Source organism: Podarcis cretensis (genome assembly GCF_951804945.1).
Source record: "Podarcis cretensis genome assembly, chromosome: 3".
NCBI lineage: Eukaryota > Metazoa > Chordata > Lepidosauria > Squamata > Lacertidae > Podarcis > Podarcis cretensis.
Genome location: NC_137172.1, coordinates 101,732,594 through 101,740,791, shown reverse-complemented (window position 1 = coordinate 101,740,791; position 8,198 = coordinate 101,732,594). Strand labels below are relative to the sequence as shown.

Here is an 8,198-nt window from a genome sequence, read left to right as displayed (position 1 = left end):
TTGGCCTACAGGAGAATCCTGGAATTAGCCAATCACGTGGGGCCCATTGTGTAAATAATGTATATAAAGCAGACATTCTGCAGGAACTTCCATTCCTCCTCACCACTATGAGCAGAATAATTAGCATGAAATCCACTTTTGACTTCGAGTATATTTCAAAGATAAAAATAGAGAGATCTGCTGGGGCTGTAAAATGATGCTCTGACTAGGACTAAAGGGGGATGCAGTCCAATATACCTGAAGGTTGCCTGGTTGGGAAAGGGCAACGGAGATGGAGTTGTGACAGAGAATGAACCACTTCTTCTATGGTGCGATCCTATGCATATCTCAGGACCATGGCTCAGTGGTATTGGATGCACAAGGCCCCAGATTCAGTTCTCAGCTTCTCCCAGTAAGAGAGAAAAGTTCCCTGTCTGAAATTTCAGAAAGCTGAATGAGATTGACCATGGTGTGACTAAGTAGAAGGCAACTTGAAATTCTGCATTTTCAGAGAAAAATCATTCACCCCCAAAGGGCTCTGGCTTTCAGAAACATTTCCATTATATATGAGTATACTTTCACAATGCTTTCATAATTGTGTATTCGTTTAAAAACTCCATCCCAGAAAGAATGTTTCATGCCTTGAGGTGCTGCCATTCAAACAAGCCAGAGAACCTTGCAAATCATCTTTGTCTCGTTTGCAAGGAGTTAGAGCTATTGAAGGGAAGAGGATATTATTCCCAGGCAAGTAGCCATAACAAAGCAAGTGAAATCCAATATTCTCATTACATTTCCATGGTTCAGCATTGTTTTGGGACAAAACAATTTACTGTAGGCAAAAAGGTGGCCGTAAGCCTATTCACTAAAGTAGATGAAGTTTTAATTCAGAAAAAAAAAGCAGTGTGGAGAATGTTGTATTGAAAATGGCACTGATTATATCTTGTTTGGTAAGAGACTGTTAAAAAAAAAGAAGAAATCAATTTCAAGAACCTTAGAATGACCTACCCCTTCCTAAATTTCCTAGTGTAACACGAAGTAAGTTTGCTTTTCACTCTCAAAGAGACTATGTGTGCTTTCAAATGATCTATTTATTGAGATTAGATGGCATCGGCTATTTAATGAGTAACAACAACAACAACAATTTATTATTTATACCCCGCCCATCTGGCTGGGTTTCCCCAGCCACTCTGGGCGGCTCACAACAGAATATTAAAAACACAGTAAAACATCAAACATTAAAAACTTCCCTAAACAGGGCTGCCTTCAGGTGTCTTCTAAAAGTCAGGTAGTTGTTTATTTCTTTGACCTCTGATGCAAGGGGGTTCCACAGGGCGGGTGCCACTACCAAGAAGGCCCTTTGCCTGGTTCATGCTGTTTGTGGGAAGGTTAGACGACATTGTGGCAAAGCCACACTTTCCGGTGCATTTTGCCATCACTTTCCTTATCACAAAAATTCCAATTTAAGGGGTAGGCAAGGAGTGGAGAGAATGGACTGTTGTGCAAGATGGCCAAATAAAGTGCAATTGTGCAACCTGTATTTGCTGGTATCCCAGCGGGAATAAAGGTAAAGGTAAAGGTACCCCTGCCCATACAGGCCAGTCTTGACAGACTCTGGGGTTGTGCGCCCATCTCACTCAAGAGGCCGGGGGCCAGCGCTGTCCGGAGACACTTCCGGGTCACGTGGCCAGCGTGACAAAGCTGCATCTGGCGAGCCAGCGCAGCACACGGAAACGCCGTTTACCTTCCCGCTGGTAAGCGGTCCCTATTTATCTACTTGCACCTGGGGGTGCTTTCGAACTGCTAGGTTGGCAGGCGCTGGGACCGAGCAGCGGGAGCGCACCCCGCCGCGGGGATTCGAACCGCCGACCTTTCGATCGGCAAGCCCTAGGCGCTCAGGCTTTTACCCACAGCGCCACCCGCGTCCCTTATCCCAGCCTTAAATAGTGACAGTTTAAAAGTGCCCTATTTTGCATGGGGGCTGTATCTTCTGTTTCTCCTTTAATTACTGTATGTGTTGGATTTGCTGTGACAGACACTTCTAAAAACTGCTTAACATCATCTTTATTTTAGAGCTTAGGAGGAAATTGCTCCTTAGATGAACGAATGCTCAACTCACTGTTTTATGCACTTGGGCCATGACACAATTGGGTCATTGGAAGAATGATGGCAATGGGGGGGATGCTATTCTAATTGTTAAGGGTCCCCCCTCAAAAAAAAAAAAAAAACACTTGAAGAAAGGTTCTTTGCTTGCTTGCGTATTGTATTGAAAGGGGAAAGACACAAGGATTGTGCAGATCTCCTAGTGTCGTCCTTAGTGCCTCATGTGATTCCAGCAGCATCTCCTTATTCAGCTAGTGTGCTGGTTGTCTGAGTAGATTTTTTGGAATTCACTAAAATACAAAGCATTCATTTGCCCCAAGCGTTCGGTAGTGCACAGAGAAAGCGCTATGATTTAAAGACAGGAACAACTTGCAGATATATGAAAAAGAAGAAAAAATAGGTTACCAACAAAGGTCAGGAGTGCCTGGCGTGCTCTGGTCCATGGGGTCACGAAGAGTCAGACACGACTAAATGACTGAACAACAACAATGGACAACAGACTGCATGACGACAAATAGGCAGCTCAAAAAAATGTGAAGAAGAAGAAGAAGAAGAAGAAGAAGAAGAAGAAGAAGAAGAAGATTTCAGCAGCTACTTTTGGTTACTGTTCATGGTGCTACAGAAGTCTTGTTTTCAGCAAAAAGTATTTCTGAGTTAATATATGCTCAGTAATGCACCTTTTAAACCCACTATTTAGCAGCCATATTTAAGAGCTGTTTTGCTGAAATGCGCAAGTAAAGTCAGGTCCATGCATCACAAAAGCAACACAAAATGAACTGTATGCTTCCAGTCATGGAATTTCTTTGGGATGGAGAACATTAAGCATGTCTTTGCTGCTGTTACAAAGAATCTACTTGGAAAGTGGGGATCTAAGGCTCACCCTCATCACATGAGGGGGGCGAGGGCATGTGCACACTGGACCCACTGCCTCCCTCAAGTCCTTCTTCATTCCCCATCTCCTGGCCCTGCCACCCTCCACATTTTGTACAGGAAACATCAGTAGCAGAGAGCCTGCTCTAGGTGGGTAGGGTCCCAATGTGATTTAGAACCCCCCAAATTTTGCACAGGCAAAATATCTGAGGAATTCTAAGGAAAAGTCAAAGCGTTTTGATAAGATTAATGGTATGGGGGGGGGGAGTGTTGCATCAGAGGACTCTGCCTTTTCAACATTTCCACACACACATGAATATTCTGTTGGTGCTAGATCTTTGACCTGTATATGTTTTGATGAGAGTGCTCAATCTGTTTGTGTATCACTCATCCAGAAATCTTTGGATGAAAGTGAAATAAAAATTGCTGAAGCAAATAAGTGAGTGACAACATACTCCTATCCATGTTTACTCAGAAGTAAGTTCGATTCAATTCAATGGGGCTTGCTCCTGGGTAAATGGGGGTGAGGAATGCAGCACATGTAAAGAAATAAATTTAGTCCAAGGATTATTCTTGGGATACGAGTCCTCTGGTCTCAGGGTTTTTGTTCCCTAACTTGCTTTTTTCTTGTCTGTGATGCTAATGTTATATAATAATGGCATGCTTGTTGTTACTGTGGGTATCCATCACCCAGGGACTATTTGTGCTTTTGTTGATAGATCTTGTTCCCTATCACTTCTACTCGTGGCTGAAAGAATGGACTACAGCTGCCAGTTCCCAACACAATTAAGACGCAACATGCTTTCCACATAATAATCAAGGTGCATTATTCCTTCTTTAATCTTGATATGTTGGATTTTGTTATCATTGTAGGAAACAATAACATGTTTTAATAGGAACGGTGATTTGACAGTTCTATGGCCAGGCTTGCCACTGGCAAATGTGATCCCAAGGGATGAGGGAGTCAGTTCACATTCACACTTTCAGTAACAAGATGCAAACTGAAACACCGCCATTGTTCGAAATCTCCACTTTTCTAAATTTTTCAGTGCAATTCTCAGCCAAGTAAGATGTACAAAAATGCAAATGCTAGTGTGCATAAGAATACACATGCTAGTGAAAACAACATACAGAAATGCAATAAATTAGGGGGAACTGAATATATGTGTATGCTAGAGAAAATCACGGACAGAAATGTTTCATTAGGAGAAATGCTGAAAATTGTCACTAAAATGATTAAAAAAATACTCGTGAAGATTTTAAAAGAAGCTAAATTCACAGATTGCTGTAGAAAATTGGAGGGCTGAATTTAATATGGGAAATATGTGAAAATGAGGGAACTATAAAACAGACGGATCCATCCATCCTAATCTTTACAGAGGAAGAAGAATGAGCAATGGTCAGAAATGATGGGCTTCTTAGATAATGAAGGTGGTCGCCCAAAGAAAGAGATGAATGAATCACACACTTCATTATAAATTTTGCCCTGCCTTCACATCATACAATTACCTAGATATTCTTCTTCTGTATAATAGTGAAAAGAAATAATGGTTTGTGAAACAAAGGCTAGATTTGGTGGTAATAAGCAGGGATTCTAGAGGCAAGACCTTATTTGCAATCCCACCATAAAAAACTTCTGAAGAGAATGGAGGTGGTCCACTCTGCTGGGCTATGGAGACACCAGTGAAGATAGCCAGGGCGTGTTATTGCAGTTGACTCAGCAGGGATCAAGTGACAGAATGAGGCAATAGAGCTCTGAATCCATAAATATGCTTTGGCGACTCATACTGACTGAACATTCATTGGACTGTTCATTCCTCATCACTGAGTTGACACCAGAGTTCTAGGCCCAGTCAAAGCACAACACTGTGAAGATTCTAAACTCCAGTGTTTTTGTCGACTACTCTTGGTCTTTTTCACCATGGTAAAATATGCATACCTGCCAGCTTCTCATACCTGATGAAAATCAATAGTATGCGAGATAGGCATTTTATTTCAGAGAAAAAAAGCAAAATGTGAGCTGCTTTTGCTTATTTCTAACAGCCAATGACCTTTTCCCAAAAAACAATTGGTTTCCTGTAGATCAAATAGAATGGTTTGCAATGGTTTCACACCTGCAACTTAAGCCAGTTACTTCTCTGGCTTTGCGGTCACGAAAGGTCAAACTGTGAACTACTTAAAGCATTAACTCATGAATATATGAAGCCTTGGACCCATCTAATACTGAAGATCAAAGCAACTAAATACATTAGGCCAATATTCGAAGGCAGCTTTTTTCAATCTAATTGCTATCTCAAGAGCCTTTACTGAACTCTGCTCTGGACTCTAGGTCTTGGATGCAGATCTGAAATACCCGGTGATGCTTTGGCAACGCACATGCAGGTCACCTTAGTAGCTAGGGTGTTGCAGTAAAGTCACTGGCCTTTCTGAAATGCTCTTGGCATACTCTGAAATTCCTCGGAGATTTCTCAGGTGCATAAAACTGCAAGATTCACTTTTAAATTTCACTTCATAGGAAATGAGGGATACACCAACATCCCAAATGGCTGAGGCTTCTGCAGGAATCCAATCTGAGCACTTGCAAGAGCCATAGTTGTCAACTTTTCCCTTTTCTTGTGAGGAATCCTATTCAAAATAAGGGAATTTCCCTTTTAAAAAGGGAAACGTTGGCAGCTATGGCAAGAGCTCCATTGCCTCTGATGCTGCTGTCTCTACCAGTGCCCAAAAAGTTATCTCTGAGAATAGGGCAGCAAAGGCAGTGGAGGCAGGAATTCCCAGGGCCCCAGGAGAATTTTGTGTTGTCCCCCCCCCCCTCCTATGGATTTTGGGATTGATAGTGTTCCACTGGGGATCCAGGAATGCCCCCCACTGCTGATATCCGTGCCCCAAGTCTAGTTACTGGGCAAGGGAAGGAAGAGACAGCAGTGGTAGCAACACCTGCAGGATTGGGGCCCTGCTTGCTTTTATATATGATATTGTTAAGTTGTGGGTGAACATATCAGACGACACAGCGATTCTTCCAAAGCAGCTCTTTATTTGTAAGCTGGACAGAACTGAACTGAAGAGCTCAGTCAGCCTGCTTATATAGAGCTCCAGAACAATGTAACTGTTGCAACTTTCTAAAACTATCCAATCACTGAACATCACTTTTGATCCTTCATTTGCATAACTATCTACAGTACCCCCCTGCTGGCCCAGGGTGAGAACTTCAGTACATAACATATATATTGTTTGCCAACACATCAACAGGGGATCTTGCTTTTTGCAACATCTCCATATAAAAATTAAATGGCACCTATAAAGCCATTCATATTAACTTTCCTTATTATGTGGAAAGTTTCCTTACTACATCCAACCTTAGACTGTTTGTTAAAGCAGCTTATGAGGATTGGTTGTGGGCAGAAAGTTAGCAACGGTGGTAAGACTTTGTAATAGTTACTTTGTATTTTTACTTTGTAAAAATAGAGTGGATATGTTTTGATTATTTTTTGGGTGAACACCTGTATCTTGGTCTCTGTTTTGGGCTGATTGCATGTAACTGCAGCTAGCAACTCTTAGTTCACAGTATGACAATATTTTTTTTACTGCAGAAAAGCAGTTTTAATCTCCATATAGCAGTGAGGCTAAAATCTGTTGCATTACACTACAGTACATTTCGTTTCTATATCTTTTCAAGTTTCTGTCTCAAATTAAACTGTAGGTCATGCACTCAGTTGAATTTCAACTGATGGATACTCTGAGCTCTGCTCTCTGCCTGCCCCAGAAATCTGTGTGTCTCATTTAAGATTAGGGACAGATCTGGGTTACAAGCCAGGCTCTAATTCCCCAGAGATGGGTAGCATCCATAACTTCATGAACCTGAAATTCTAGGTATGCACCCTGATACCTGCATCATCTGCAAGGGACTTAGTCAGCCTGCAATCTCTATCTTAGAACAGAGTCTGCAAGTTGACTTCATAATTACCACATCCAGTCTACTTTTTGTATGCTTTTAGTATTTTTAATGTTTAATAATATAATAATAATAAATTATTTGTACCCTGCCCATCTGGCTGGGTTTCCCCAGCCACTCTGGGTGGCTCATAACAGAATATTAAAAACATGATAAAAGATCAAACATTAAAAACCTCCCTAAACAGGGCTGCCTTCAGATGTCTTCTAAAAGTCAGAAGTTGTTTATTTCCTTGACATTTGACAGGAGGGCGTATCACAGGGTGGGTGCCACTACCAAGAAGGCCCTCTGCCTGGTTCTTCATTTTTTCTTCATTATCCCCCTCACCTCTGACTTGTGTTACACTCTTCCCAAAGAAGAATTCTGAAAGACTTGAAAGCTTGTCTCATCGGGAAAGGTGGAACAGAATGCATACAGACCAAGAGTAGGCAGAGCAGCACCTAATGATAGGTGAACCCAGAACCAACTAATTTTAGATTTGACCCCATCCTCCTTTCTGCTGAGTTGTACAATGTAAACACATAAGGTAAAGGTACAGTGCCCCCCCGCCCCCCGCTGGACCTGTTCTAAGCAAGTAGGCAGGCAGGTGAGGTAAGGAGAGATGGAGGCCTCCACTGCTTGCCACACCTTTGTGACATGTTGGTTAGCCCCAATAAAAGCATTGCCCAACTGTGAATTTTGGAGTCAAAGCTAAATAATGTAAACGATGCCTGTGATGGTATGACACTGATGGTCTCAGAGATAAGATTAGAAATGCAGGTTTCAAGATGCATTCTTTTCAAAGCCCAAACAACTTTGCAATGCACTCTGTATGTAGCAGCAACATTCTTCAGCAAACAGCAGAACATTGTCGACAGCACCCAGCAGATTAACCCTACCGGAGGTAAGAGAAAATCCCCAAGCGCTGAGCTCTCTTCAGAAATCCTGTCCTGAACAAGCAATGGCTGGAATGGAGTATTTGTGTTTTGTGTAAGTTAGCCTTTGGGGAGGAAAAAAGGTGACTAAAAATAGCGGCTGAGATTTCTATCTGATCGGCACAGAGAATAAGTTGCTCTGACATAGAAACTCTTTTAATTCCTGAGCTGTGTAGATTCTGCGGATTTCTTTTCTGCTTCTCCTTCTTCTCGCTTGTGAGATACTTCTGCAGCTACTTCCCATTAATGTAGTCAAGATGTTTAATTATGTAAATTCCTTACACATCAGAGTATCCTATAAAGCAGAATGTACAATTAGCTTCTAATGTAAGATCCATTTGACACTAATCAAGGATTTATATTATCAGCAGTAATAGGAGAAA

At 41.8% G+C, this 8,198-nt stretch overlaps 1 long non-coding RNA gene across 1 annotated transcript; it reads left to right on the top strand.

Annotated features, from left to right (window-relative positions):
- Positions 1 to 2,596: 2,596 nt before the first annotated feature.
- Positions 2,597 to 3,723, top strand: LOC307211640. The gene is made up of 3 exons (XR_013836563.1): positions 2,597 to 2,612; positions 2,652 to 2,722; positions 3,669 to 3,723. It is a non-coding gene; the product is annotated as an uncharacterized lncRNA (long non-coding RNA).
- Positions 3,724 to 8,198: the final 4,475 nt, after the last annotated feature.